Source organism: Strigops habroptila, chromosome 1 (genome assembly GCF_004027225.2).
Source record: "Strigops habroptila isolate Jane chromosome 1, bStrHab1.2.pri, whole genome shotgun sequence".
Taxonomy (NCBI): Eukaryota; Metazoa; Chordata; class Aves; order Psittaciformes; family Psittacidae; genus Strigops; species Strigops habroptila.
Genome location: NC_044277.2, coordinates 85,213,044 through 85,228,475, shown reverse-complemented (window position 1 = coordinate 85,228,475; position 15,432 = coordinate 85,213,044).

Below are 15,432 nucleotides of genomic sequence, written 5' to 3'. Positions count from 1 at the left end.
CGTCCATTTTGGTTTTGCCCCAAACCTTTTTCCAAGAAGGTTATTCTTAGGAACAGGATGTGTCAGAAGACCCTATAACAAAAAGAAGTTTCACCCCAGAAAGAGACACATACAAAGGACGCAGATTCATAGGCCCTTCATCTTTTGCACCACACCTTAAGTAGCCCACAGTGAAACTTCCTACACAAGAGCAAGGAGAACATCTGCGGCCCCACATGGAAGTGTAGAGCTTCTGAATCAAAGTCCAGATTTTGCACAGTTCTTCACTGAGCTGGGGGAGGTGTTTCATTTAATAACAGACAAGAGAGTTCCTTTATTGTGCCAGGCTTTTTGCCTTTTAAGTCTGAAGTAGACATAAAAACAAAGTTGAAATCCACCTCCAGCCAAATTCAAGGCACTAAGCTGTGATTTTGGCAAGAGTGTTTGTATTCTGTTGCAACTTTGCTGAGTGCTAGAGCAGCTGTTTAATGAAGGGGTGAATAGGGTTCCATCTTTCGTTTACAACCTAGAGAGGAAACATTTTCCTCTTGAATAAACTTTCTTGTCTTCATTGACATTCTCAGAAGTCTCAAAACCAGCTCCAGAAAAGACACATCTACAAAGCTTAAGTACCCCAACATAAAATCAGACAGATAGCTAGAAAGAGCCTAGTCCTTTCTAAACATTCAAACCTATATTTATGCATCCTTATTTAGGTTATACAGATTGCTAGCTCCAGAAAGCTAGTAATTTACGTAGTCTCCAGCCCGGCATAGGAGCTAAACATTGCTATTGCCTTCAGGAAGTTTTACCTCCATACGTCTGGATGGATGAGGCCTTTGTCCTCTTTTCCAGAGCCAGAGGGGGTGTATATGAGGAAGGATTGAGAGAACGCACTGTCATAATATTTGTGCTCTTGCACCACAGTATTGTTTTCTTTATTATGACCTGTTTCAAAATTTCGAAGTTCTTTCAAGTAGGATGGCATACTAATAACCTCTTTTGCTATGGGGAAAAGCAAATTCTTCTGTGGGTTCTTTCCTCTCTTTAATAGCAGAGCAGAGGATATTCAAGATGGAGCAATACAACTGTACTGTTCAGTAAAATGTCTTGAGCAGAGTGGGTAGGACCTAAGACCAAAGACCATCAAGTAGGAAAATATTCAAGAGGGGAAAAAAAAAAAAAAAAGGAAAAATAGATTGACACCTAATTTTCCAAATTCCACTGTAGTTGCCTCCTGATAATAGCTATTGATCGAGTATGTGTTTATAAGCAGTACATAAGGGTTCATAAATGCTTTATTAAGTATAATTTAGCTGGTTTAGGGTCCAAAGGGTTTACTTTAGTTGTGTTTGAACTCCTGTTGTTATTTTAAGTAATAATTTGATTACTCCAGTAATATCTGACAGTCAACTATTAGCCCTTCACATAAATAGTGTTTTTCATGTTGTCCTTACTATTGCTAAAGTATTTTTAGCCCGCTGTGGAGAAGCAATATTATGAATATCATGCCAGAGCCAAACTGGGCATAACTACAGGTATTCTGTGGCACCATGAGGTATCCCAGGCTACCTCACTGGACCAGAAGAGGCTTAAGCAAGACTATTCTGTGAAATTCATTTTAGCTTGCTAGAATTTTTAGTTACCTGACTTAGAGATCTTAAACTTTCAGCAGAAACCTGAGAGTCCAATTTCCTAACCTTCTCTTTTTGTCGGTAGCTGTTATGAATGGCCAGATAAATTCCAATATTCCAAGTAGAAGTTGTCAATCTTACTTCAAGGTTTTCAAAAAAGAGTTTTCTGTAAGAACTCAGAGGTTACATATGGCCTTTCAAAATAAACATAAGACACCAAACTCTCTATGTCAATTAATTCCACAGCATTTACAATTGAAAATTGTGGCATCTCACTACAGAAATAGTTTTCCCTAGATTTCTAACAAGAATCTTTGAGAATGCGGACATGAGAGGCTTGTGGAATTGCTCAATTCACTTTCCTTCAAGCACAGTTTCTTCCAGTTTATTTTTAATAGCTTATGAAGCAAGGTATTAGCTACTAGCCTTGTTTAAAACCTTCTAAGCTGTGAAGAATGTGAAGAAGAAGAAAACCAAAAATTTTTCTTTGTGAGAGAAGTGATGTTGCATCACCTGGTAATAACAGAGTTTTAGTATTTGATATTCCCAAACCAAGCATCTAACACAATTCTCTTTCACCATCAAGCAACTGCTGTTGCTCTTGGGTACTTCACACAGCCATCTTCAATGCAGTGGTATGTGCTCATTACTCATCCTCATCACACAACACCAAAGTAATTCCCGTCTCTTTGGCATATACAAGCCTCAATTAGTTGTATGCTATCATCACATTCCCCATTAATCACTTAGCAGAACTGCACAGATGTACAGCAGCAACTTTCTCACTTTTTCCTCATAAGTCAGTCCAGGAAGCCCCCTAGTCATTTCTGGGTTTCTCTGAACTTGTCTGAAGCATCTTTCTGACTAATCATAAGACATAGAAAAGGCATAGCTTTCTGTGTCACAATACCTGGAGTCATGTCAGGTTCTTCCCACGCCCCCAGCTTCAGAAGAAGCAGGTTAAAGAAGGACAAAGAAGTTATAAAGTATCTTTCAAGCAGCCAGGCTAACACATGACAACAGTGTACAGAGACTACAGTTACTCTACCTTGTCAGCAAAAACTACCAAAAAAACCCCCTTCAGCATAACGTTTCAACAAAAGTCCTGTTCAGAGAAACAACCTTCCCCTTTTGCCTCCCTTTGCTCCCTTATCTTACTTGCCTGTATCCAACGTTGTCCTTGAGGAAGCAGAAGCAGTTTCTCCCTTTAATCTAGTCTACAAAACATTGAGCACAAGACAGCAGTACTTGCCATAGACTCTTCTGATGCCTTAGCATCCTTTTCTAAGATGGCTTTGCTCCAAGTCTCTTGCAGACAGCACCTCTCCATCCAAACCCTGTATTGGGAAGATAAGGCACATAAACTGCATTTTTGCTGGTCAAAGCCCCTAACTCAGCTCAACGCACGCACCCTTGTAACTGCTGAGACCTCAGCCAAAGCAAAATAAATGTATGTTTCTAGTGCCACTTCCCAAGAAAGCATGTGCAATCCCCGGGTCTTCTAAAAGTGGCAGAAGAAAACACTTGTCAGAGCTCCCTGGGAATGTTCAGGTTTGAATTTTCCTATTTCCCAGGGACTAGGCATTGTTCCACATTTCTTTACTCTATATGGAGATTGGTTTTGCCCCTTGCTGTGAATAAGTCTCCCCCACCCCACAACGTTCCCAGTGGCTGCAAGGGAGAATTTCCTCTGTGCATCATCATTTCTGTCACCACAGATGACAGGTTCAAATCTGACCAGTTGACTTGACGAGCTCAGCACATACTATCATCTTGTTATTATAATTTCTTCCTCTCCAGCACAAACAACCAGAGCAAGGGTTGGAAGGCTACCCAAATTACTTTTAATTAATATTTGCATCAGTAAAATTTGCTAGACACTTTTTTGTTCCTTGTACAGCTGAAACCTCAAGACCAAAATATCCTGTAACTAGCTTGAAAAAATGAGAAAGGCATACATTGTCACAGTTTGATTTAAATGTTGGGGAATTATGCTGGGTTTTCCTATAGGGTGGAGATATCTCCTCAAACTGGGAAACAGCTGAAGCAGCTAAAAATTAGTCCGTTCACACACAGGCTTGTGAACACTGGAATGGTGCCAAAAGCCTGTTATCTGTATAAGTTAATGTAACAAAGAAGAGCATGGGATAAAGAGTTCTAGAGGTAGTGCTTGTGCTGTTAACAGAGGTTACAGTTTACTGTCTTACTCTGAGGTAACATATAAGCCTTTTTATTTTCAGGTCACAGCGTGAAAAAAACCCTACAATAAAACATCTAAAAGTTAATCATCCAAAACCTGGGACCATTGTGTTCATACACTATTATTCTAGCCCCTTTTAATTCAGTGCACATACCATTGTAGTGCACTATTTAAATTACAGGATCACACTCTTTTTCTTCCTATAGGATTCCTACATCATCCAATAACTAGTTGTTGTGGGGAGGAAACAGTCTTGTGCAATTAAAAGGAATATTGTTTCAGGGCCCTGACTCAGTGCTAGTCAGGAGGTTTATTCCAAGTGAGAAAGAGGACCTCTGGAGAAGAATGGATTTTTAAATATTTAAGCCATAGGATTCTAGATGTACATAGCAGAACTAAAGTCATTAAATCTTTTCAGCTAGCATGGTATCAAGATACATAGAAACTTGTAAACTAAGCCCTGTGTTTTACATTTGGAGTACTTCTGGTAGTTAGCTTTATCAGGACACAGACAGTTGTTACTTTACCAAAATCTATTCTAATAGAAGGGACACTGCAATTGAAAAGGCAGGCTCCTTGTGGTATCATACACACCCTGTTACAGTATCCTTTTAGAAATGAGGTTTTGCAATTTCTGAGCTGTCGTATGCACCCAGACTTGAGTCTAACTCAGATAATAATCTAAGACATGGGACCCTTCCCTTTGGCACAGTTCTGCTGTTCCTCACCAGGACAAGAAGCCTGGCTTAGCATGCTGGTGCCTACAGGTCTCCCAAATGTGATGAGGTCTGACGAAACTGTACCCTCATCGTCATATTCATTCTTATTTAATTGCTTGCAAAACAGGATTGAACACTGCTCGAGTTCAATTTGCTTTGGTTGGTTGCTTTCATAAGCACCATCCATCCATCTCCTCTGATGCAAGGCCAGCAAGCAGCATCTCCTACAGAGATCTATCAGCCATTACTATATGAAGTGCAGCACAGTTACATCCAAGTCCATGTGCACAAGCCATAAAAGCTGGCAAGCAGTAAAGAACACCACAAACCAATCATTATATTTCATCACTTCATAACAGCCATAAGACACCCGCGTTGTATGCATGACTTTTATCTCTCCCCCGAAAAGGGCCAGTAGTAATGGATGTATGTAATGAGTTCCCTTCTATTTATTTGAAAATTTACCCATTCAATGGCAAGAACAGACTGAGAAATACTGAAAATATATTTCCATATATTGACTGGGAAGTATGTTCTGTTTAGCTTCAGCCTCACAATTTCATTTCACAACAGAAAAAAAAAAGTTGATGATACCAAAAAAGAAAGATTAGATACATTTGCTTTCAAGGCACACGCGTATCTACATGACAGATAGCTCCAGCTGATTTCAGCAGGAGTTCTCATGGACGCTAAGTATCTCAGTCATTCAGATCTTGTTGGGAGTGGCTCAAAACCCAGCAGAGCCAGGAACTAAATGTGAGCAGCTATACATTAATCTTAATTGCTATTCTATAAATAGGCTGGGAAACTCCAGTCAAATTGAGCAACAAGAATCATGAAGGGGTATTTTTTTGTCCCCTGCATTATTAAAAGGCCAAATAAGTGTTCAAATTAGAAGACTCAAGCACTAACATGAAACTTCGTTTTGAGCAATAGGCTCATTGTGGCAGAAATAAAAAAAAATCATAAAACTGATTTTCATCTCTTTGATGAGCTTTAATGATGAGTGTCATCGTTAGTTTGTTACACATTTCCATCTCTGTGCCCCATTTCTTTAAACTCTCCTATACAAGAACCAAATTTGAGACCTTAAGCTGCTGAACATGCCGATTACCTAAAAATGTTTTCCTGGATCTCAAACTTTTTGCAAAGAACCTTAAGGCCACAACCACAGCAACCTGTGAGGGACCCATTGGATTTCAGCATGCTGAGCTTACCATGGGCCAGGCTGCATCCAGTTCTTCTGAGGATTTCAGCATGCAGCAAAGAATACATTAAAGAACCAAGCACGCCTGCTTTTGTGCATTAATGACCCATCCCACAGACTCTGCAAGGTTCTGCCCCAGATAGGCCGGAAAAGTTTTGTCTCATGCAATGCCATCCTTACCATAAACAGAAGGATCCTTTTGACTACAGTGGGAGGTGAAATCAGTGAGCAACTCTTGGAAAACCACCAGACCAGGTCTTCCAACGCCACATTTTCTTGATGGGCATAACACAAAAAAACCCTGAAGACTTCAAAATACATGCTTATTCTTCAGGGAGAGTCACAATAGGCATGAGTCATTCAGATACCCATGAACAGCAACTCATCATTCTCTAACAAAGTAGAGGAAAGTTGCTCCCTCACATACAAGGACTGGGACTTTGGAGACAATCTCGAGGTCCCAAGAATCACGGATTTATATTCTTCTAACCAAAGCTGCTCCACAGGCTGTCTGCAAAGATATGCGCTTTGCCCAAGCCTTAGCAACCACTGCTGCCTCTCAGGATGAACAACTAACATCCACAGCAGTAGCTGGAAGGAGCCTGAGACAGGAGGAGGGAACAACTTTGAGTGTCTCCCGAAGGCCTTGCTGTAGCTCTGTCTGACAGCACATCAGCAGCAAGTCAGGAGGTTTATAACATTCCAATTTAAACATTCTTATCACTGTGTGCAGCTCTGAATGCACTGCCCCGAGGGTTCCCGTTTGCCCATCAATGCATAGATGTGTCATCATCATTTTCTATCATGTAAACTCAACTACTGTTCAAGTTACACTGATATGTGATAACTGTGTAGTGTTGATCATCCACATCAGGTTAAAAACATACCTGAACAAGATGTTTACAGATACAGGCTAGTAGAGAAGTTTGACTGGCACCATATTTGCATGAGGCTTTCTCTCCTTACTTTTAGTTCTACAGATTGAATATACAGAAAAACTTGGTAATATTTAAATAGTATTTACATATTGTCATTAAAATAGAATTGTAATGAGTGAGGACAAAGCCAAGAGCTGTTTTTCTATTATGAGGAAAAAATCCTATTTGAAATTATTCATGTCTCAATTTTCATTTACTTGGTTTATTTTTCAGAGACTTGATCAACACTGACAAACATACTGCTACTTTTAATTTGCTTTATTTCCTCCTGTAGCTGCTTTATTTAGTACCTTCCCACAAAATAAAGAGAAAACCAACAAAAGCCCCTTAATTTTTGTAAAAATAATCTGATAAAAATATCAGCAAATGGGCTTATTCATTTTAACACCACACATGTGAACAATGTATCAATATTTTAAGAAGTCTCAGTTATTTGACAACTCACTACTTACCCTTACATGGCAAAAAAGCTGAATATCCTATTTTCCTGGCTGTACAAATACATACATATTTGTATTCACTGAAATAAGTTTGTCTTGGTTAAAAGCTGTATAATGACAGAAGAAACATAGGGTAAAATTGGTCACAGTTGAACTATGAACATAGGGCTCAGCTACAAAAAAATTAAAAATCTTAAACCTGCAAGTACTGTTTCACTGATACAAATGGGACCATGAAGAATAAAGGTTTTGTATGAAAAAGAATTTGCAGAGCCAGTTTCATGCTTTGCAATCAGAGAAAAGCCCACACACTACAAAGAGGAAGGAATCCAGCCTTTTGATGTGGGAAAGCAAGGGAATGAGTCTCCTTTTTGGACATTAGCATGCACCTGCAGAGTGGCACAGGAGACTACACCGTTCATCGCCCTAGGGGCCCATACACTTCATTTGAACCTGGGAGCTCTGGCAACATCATCTCCCAGCCTGTACCTGTACAGGATGCTGAAAGACCCAAGCAGGGCAGACAGGCTTGCCAGACTACTTCCAGCATGCCTTGCCAGGAGAATTACCTCTTCCCTGGCTCTGTTCAAACGAACTCCAGCACACTCTGTGCAGCTCAAATATATCTTACTTAAAGCCCAAGTTTACATCCAACCCATATAGCTTATTTCCAATGGACCCATAATTGGTGGAAAATGTCACAAGAAACACCAAGCTACATTGTGCTAATTGTTAGGCATCTTTTCATAGGAAGCCATGTGATTCCCAAATCCCCTGTCAAATTTAAAAAAAAAATCACCTGTCCTATGTCAAAGCGAGAATCTGCTTAGCCCAAGGTCCTGTCTCCAGCACACCTACTCTCCATAGCTTAGGACATGTTCAACAGCAGGTAAACATATTTCCAAATTATCTCCTAAACTTGCTTGGAGATTAGGATATTCCTGAGCCAAAACAGGACCCTTGTGCTTAATAACCCTGAAGAACTTTTCTTTCATAATTTTGTCTTGCCACTTTTTGAGTACATGCCAAGTTCTTCAATTCCATTTCAGTTAGATTTGTGTCATGTAAAGAAGCATCTCTTGCTATTTTGCTTTGAATGTGCCACCCAATAACAGACCATAGGATCAATAAATGTCATCTGGGAGAGTTTTGCAACCGTTCCCCTAAGCCCTCTTCTCTCACAACTTGAGTTCGGTATCATATCCCCTTCTGAGTCATCTGTTGAAGATGATTCAGAATCATTCCTCATCTTCATCATACTTGTGAACCTCTTCCACCTTTACTGTACCTTGTTGTGATAGATAGAGGTGGCTGCAAATGCACAAGGGTGGGAGGCCTGCAGCCACATACAGGATTTGAGTGCTGAGTATGCCACGGACACATATTATCCAAATACAAGTGAATTGGTAGTCATGAACAAATTATCTTTACTTGATACTACAAGTTTTTTCCAACTGTAAGTAGCTTTGGACTTTTGGTTTTCATTAGCAAAGTAAAAGCTCACTCCTGCATTGTAAGTGTTGTTTCAGAGCCTATCTGCAGCTATTATTTTGAGTTTTTAACCATTTGAGTTTTATATCAAAAAGCCAGACATACCCCAGTTTTCGTAGGTCAGCTTGGACCTATGTATGTCATCATATTAGATGTGTAGCTCTGTCCCTTTGTCTTCAAGCAAGTCTGCTGAGAAGAGTGGTGCTGTGTGTTCCTGATTAGCCAGAGAAGCACACAAGGAAAGCTTTGGAAGAGCTTTCTATTTCATATTTGTATTTGCAAATCAGCCAAAAACTATTAAAGTGAGGAGAAACACTTTCAGAAGAACAACACATCCATCATACTTTTTCCATTTTCCCCCCAACAACTTTTGTTTAATATTAGCTTCAGTAACAAAAAAGTCATTACAAATTACCCAAGCTACAAGATGGCTTAAATATTAACAAGCATGTAAAGCCACTGGGGGTAAAAGCCTGGAGCTGTATAATAAAGCAAGACTCAGCGAGATTCCATAATTATTTGTTACACAACCAAGAAACTAGCTAGAGCATTTCTAAGATTACACACTTTTCGTATATGATGTCTAACCATGCCAGAAATTACATAAGGCTTTTTGTAACAAAATCATTTGTCATTAAAAAGACAGAATAAAGGGCCATTATGACCAGAGGTGACAATCCAAGAATTAGTTTACTTAAGACCTGATCCAAAGCCCATCATAGTGTTTTGCATACATTTCAAAATGCTTTGGATCAGACATTCAGTATTTCCCATGTTGCAGAATTTTCTTTTGGATTTTTGTGGAATTGGAGGAGTGGAGCTGTGGAGGAAATAAAAGCAGGCATTTGTTCCTGTCAGACCTGAGAACTCAGAGCTGACACTGATTTTGGTGGTAGTAACATCTCCTTTAGCTCCTCTCAAAAAAAAACTGGCCACCAATTCAGATTCTCGAATACGGGTTCAAACACTTCCTACACATATCAGTTCTAGAAACGTTGACCTATGCAGCCAGTCCTAGCAGGAGTTGCAGGCAGTATCCCAAGCAGCCCAGATTCAGGGGGATATATCTAGCCCTATGCACTTTTATGTGAAGAAAAATGCAAAACACGTGACTCATAACAGGAAGATGACATGTGCAGCATGGAAATAGAATTCTCAGCTGTAAGCCTAGCCCTATCCATCAGGAAGCCCCTTTGGATAAAAGTGGACACCCTACTGAGACAGTTTATTTGTATGCTTGCAGGTGAGGACTGCTGGGTTTTTCTGGGTTTTTTTGCCTTCCTTCAGGCATGTTAAGGGCCGTGGAGAAGACACAGCTCAGTGGGAAAATATTAAGGCAAAAAAAAAAAAAAAAAAAAAGGCATTATTTACCTGCACATTTACCTGGAACACACAAGGCTCCTGCAAAAGCAGCAAAACAAAGACTTCAAATTGACTTGGTAGGGAGCAAACTGCAAGATCTGGTTAAAAAAGTATCTCACTGTGGAAGCACTGCTCTGTAGTAGTTAACAATAATATACCCAAAGTCAACATACTTTATGGGCAGTGAGGGGCAGGAAGTCATCTCAGAATACAATAGAAATCTACAGACTTGAATATTGTGATGGATGTGGAAAGGGTCCAGCTGTTAATTGCCTTTTCCTAATAACCTAAGGGCCATTAGATTAAGCTGGTAGGACATAGGTGTTTTCTTTTGCTTCCATTAGAAGTCTCCTTGCAACTGGGCAGGGATACCCCACTGGGCAGACTCCCACAGGATTTTGCTTGGTTTCTGGACTTCTGACTTTGTTGCAGCATTCACACCTCCACCCCCAGCTGTGACAGCCGCATCACTCAGGACTGATAGAACACCCTTGGGCTCTGTAGATTCATAATTTCTCCTTAAGCCCACAATCCGCTCAATGTACTTTGCAAGCCCTAAGCCTGGCTTCATCCAACGACTGCACAGTGCTTCTCTAACACACACTCTGCCTTTCCAAACACAGAAACACTATCTCACAGATTCATTAGGTCAGCTGTAACAAGGGGCACCTTTCAGTAAAGCATCATTTCTTTTTGTTCAACTGCTTTCTAGATAGGAGAATTCATAATAGCATGGAATAGCCTGGGGCTCCACCAAAGCATCCAAACTGTATTTCTAACTCCTTTTGGCTACCACTCAGAAGAGCAGACACCAGTGGCACAGCAAGGTGGGCTGCATGCCTTGAGTTGTGCCTGCACCCAATCTGGGGACTGGATTTACTGAGAACCTGCCTAGGAGCTTACCTCCATATGGACACTGGAGGTGCCCCATCTTCTGATGCTGTGACTTCCAAATCTGACCCAGCAAGTGCGATACTCTTTCTCTGAGCCAGGCAAAGTCACACTGCCATCAAAGATAAAAGAAAAAATGAATAAAAAAACAAAGCACAAAAAAACAAAAACAAACAAACAAAAATAAAAAACCACACACCAGTTAAGAGTATATTCTTCTCTTTCCCCTACCCAAATGATTAGTGTGTCAGTTTCCCTTGCCTGGGGAGTCTCTGGACATGCTAACCTTTTTCTACACAGATTGGGAAGCTCAGATTCAACACAATCTCTTTTCCACCATCCACCTTTACAAAAGAAGGAGCTATGCCTTCAGAAGACATCTAGCCCTCATTCTGGTCTTAAGACACCACACACATGCTTTCGAATGGAAGGAAATGAATTCTATTCTACTTGGATACAATCCTAAACACCTTTTGGACCAGAGGAAATAGCTTGATGCTTGTAGAAAAAGGCCATTTCTAAGCCAAGATGGGTTTACCTTCCAACAGGAACATCACCAGCCCTTACTCACTGTGTCTCATAGATCTGCGTGGTAGGAACAAAAACACTCTTAGAACTAACAAAACACCCAGGTTATTCTTCCCTCCCATTAGCTTGAACAACACTGATCGAAATATCTAACTAGTCTCTTCTTAGTCAGAAGCCAGTTTGCTGGCTTTCCCCCATCTCCAGTTTCTACAGCTGGTGATGGGCACACCCATTATGAACAAAACTAAGCAGAGCCTCTGTAGAGGTGTGCAGATAATCAAGGCAACACTGCAGCCTGCAGGTGCCTTTTAAGATAACACCAGGACACACCTGGGTACTCCTCATGTCTCCACTCCCAGAGGAGAGCATACTGGAGTGGTAGACTGGGGGATCCTTTGAAGTCACTTTAGTGGGCTAAGTGTTAAGTAGACCAAAATAAATTACTCAGGCTGGGTTCATAAGTAGAAGGAAATTATGACTTGCCTTTCGCACACATACCCATTCTCAATAATTGAATGCCTTTGTGAAGGTAATTTGCGAAATTATTTCTTTAACCTTGGATGTTTCTGTATTTGATGTATACAGAAAATGCTAAAAAGCCTCTAGATGACAAATGCAGTGGTAAGCAGAACTGGCATCGTAAGAGGGAAATAGATGTTCAGAACTGAAAAGGAGCACAGAAGTGGAAAACAAATCGGTTAACACTTATTACCGCCTTTGATTTAGAAGCCAGGTATCTTCTCAAAACAGTCCCACTAACTAGCCTACTGAGGGCTACTTTTTTCAGCTCTATTGTTCCCCCCCCGTTTATTTAACATATTCATGTCCTTGGAGGTCAGGTGCTCCATTACCACAATTTTCAAGCTATTTCAGGTGATCCTCTTCATTTAAATTACCTCAGAACTTCAGATCCTTTGTGAGTTCCTCCAGACAATAAGAGCCAGAAGTATAATGGCATCTTCTTTTACTGCCTTCTCTGCATTCCTACACAGTTTAATATTCTCAACACTCTCCAACAATTTGGTTAGTTTTGTTGCGTTATATTTTTTAATAAAACTCTTCATAGCCTGCCTTTTAAATCCTTCTAGTAGTTACTCAAAACCAGATTGTTGTACCTCCTCCACTCAGTTTTCTGACTTCCAAGAGACTTCTGGATCTTTTATTACTCAGAAGCATTCAGTAAACTTGCCACTCATCCCTTCTCCTCTGGAGAAAGTATTTGTGTTCTTGGCATGCAGTTCAACCCTTCCCTTACATTTCCCCATCTCTCTTCCAAAGCAGTTCATTCTAATATAGCAGTTATACAATCCATCTGCCAGGCCTCTGTGATACCTCTTATATCATAGCTTTGGCTGTGGTCTAAAGCTTTGAATTCTTCTTGTTTATTGCCATACCCTTGTCAGTAGTGTAGAATGACCTCAAGTGCTCAGCTCACTGCCTTATTGCTCTCAGTTCTGTTTCTCTGATGCCTTTCATGCAGCTCCCCATTCTCCCCTTCACAGGTGCCGGGATACTCATTTACCTGTGGACTCTTATGACTTATCCCTTCAAGCCTAGATAAGAGCAATTCTGTAGGCCCCTTTGCTCAGCAACATTCCCCTCTGGTGCCTATCAGTCCCTGCCTAGCTCTCTGCTTAAGGCAGTGACAGAAGTTGTGACTCCCCCAAGCCCCAGACTTATTTCTAGTCTGGACAGAGTCACACCAGGTTGTGGGACCTCTGAACTGACCTAATTAAAAGCAGTCAGAGGAACACCATTACAGCTCATCTTCCCATGGCGGGAATGGAGGTATCTCCAATTGTGGCTTAAGCATCTGTCCTACTACCCAATACAGCAAGGAAGCAGTCTGAAGGCTATTTCTGTGCCCTTTAGAAGGCAGCCACAGATCATCAACAACCTCTCTGTCCACCAACAACCCTTCTCTCAGCATTTTAGACAGCGCAGTCACGGCACCTCCTTCTCTTTATCTTCTGGGAGAAGTCCTTCATAGGACAACAAAATCTCTGCTTGTCTTACGCTCTGCCTCAATTACTTTTAATTAATAGCATACTAATATAGAATCACTCAACTTTAACTTCAAAAATACCAAGAACTAAGCCATACACTCCAAAACACAAGCAACAATGACCTTCAGACATCCATCAGACCACTTTCTGCTAGAGATGACAACTCCTGTCTCTTCCAGATTGTACAGAAGAGATAGGCACAACTCACACTACATCTACTTATCAGCCATTTAGTTATTCTAAAAACCACAAACAAGTGCTACAGCAACTCCTCTGCTTGCAAACCACAGAGAGCTCCCCAACATAATCACAGCCTCAGCCTTCAGCCCATCCTTGTTTTTATGGTTGCCTTAATCAGCACTATAATAGAAAATAACTGTGCTGTTCAGGCTCAGAGCATTTACATCCACCCTTTTTATATTTCCTTAGACCAGTCTCTTCAGCACAGCAGGTGGTGGTCCTTCAGTGGTCTCGCATGTTTATACAGTGTGTGTTTGGGGTGAATGCTAGGTCCTTTATCCCTAGTGTAGTTCCTAATGTTGTAGCACCTTTCCTGTACTCTTCCGATGCAGGCAGAATTAAAAGTGGACATGATAGGCATTAGCTATAAGGAATGGCTACTACTTTGCCACATAGTCTATTTCTTCAGCTCGTAGATGGATTCCTTGAGCTACTTGGTGCTCACCACAGTGATCCTGGGTGGTTCCCAGCTGGGTACCAGACATGTACAGAAGAAGTGAAAAAATATGAAGCTATGACAAAAAGACAGAAGCATGTGAACCTCGTAAGTTTAATTTAGTACACATTTTTCAATATTCCAGTAAGAGTTCCTTAACCTTCTGTACCCTTGAGGCAGATAGAGAAGTTTTGAAAATTCTTATGATATTTCAGCATCTCCAAAACTAACTCTGGACTTTTCTGCCCCAAAATTTCTGCCCCATACACCTACTGTCTTTCTTACACATAATGTTTGGGTCACAATCTGTAAGTGAACTTGTAATGTGGGATTTCTAATGTTATCCTTATAACAAAAAAGAAAACATACAAAGAGTATTATGTGTGCATGCTATGCTGTATTTTCAAGATGGAACAGGAGCCAAAGTTAAGATTGAGGCTGAATGTTGAGTTTAAGAAGAGCACAAAGCCACACAAATGTCACTCCCTGCAACTAGGGCTTTTTTATGGTTATTACTACTTTTGAAGTTAAAAATTATTTTTGGAGTAGGTTCTTTCTTGTTTTTAGTACTCAGTCCAAAGCTGTTAACATTAGTGGAAAGTTTCCAGTCTAGAATATGAGTTGGGCCAATCCTTAAGGGGTATATTTTTATTGAGAAAACACAGAAGAAAATAAAAAAACAAAACCTGTGAAACCACTGAAATTATTTCAGTGGAAGTACACTAGGGTAAATAAGAATAAAGTAAGCCTCTCAATCAAGCCCCAAAATTGCTCTCAGGGATTCAAGTGAGATCTTGCAAAGAGGCTTTTTTGCTGGCCTAGGAAGAACAGAATCTAACACCTAGTCCGGCACTTGATAATAAAACCCTCTTGAACCCCAGAGCAGCAGCAAAGAACAGAGATACTGCTTGGCTTCTGGCAGTGTAACGCTGGTACCTTAAACAACCATTCAAATGCATAGTGTTAGCTAGTTAGAGACAGGTTCTGTGCAGAAGAACTCACAGTCCAAATAAAGATAAAAGACAATAAAAGAAAAGCAGTCTTATTATCCCAATTTTATGGGTAGGAAATGGACTTCTGAAGAAATTAAGTGCCTCGCTCAAAGCCATACAGGAAATCAGTGTCGGAGGAAACAAATGCAAACCTGAGTGTCATGGTAGTTCCTTCCTCTTGGTACCATTTTGACCATCAGGGCTGCTTTCAATTAAGTCTTTTATTGAAGACATCTCTTTCTAGCTATGCTTTTATTTATTTATTTATTTACCACATATCCCACATGGTGGACCTGTAGAATTACAAGTGTCTCCAGCCAGCTTCTTTACTGTGTTTTATGAACCTTAATGAGCCCCTACCCTGAAAGC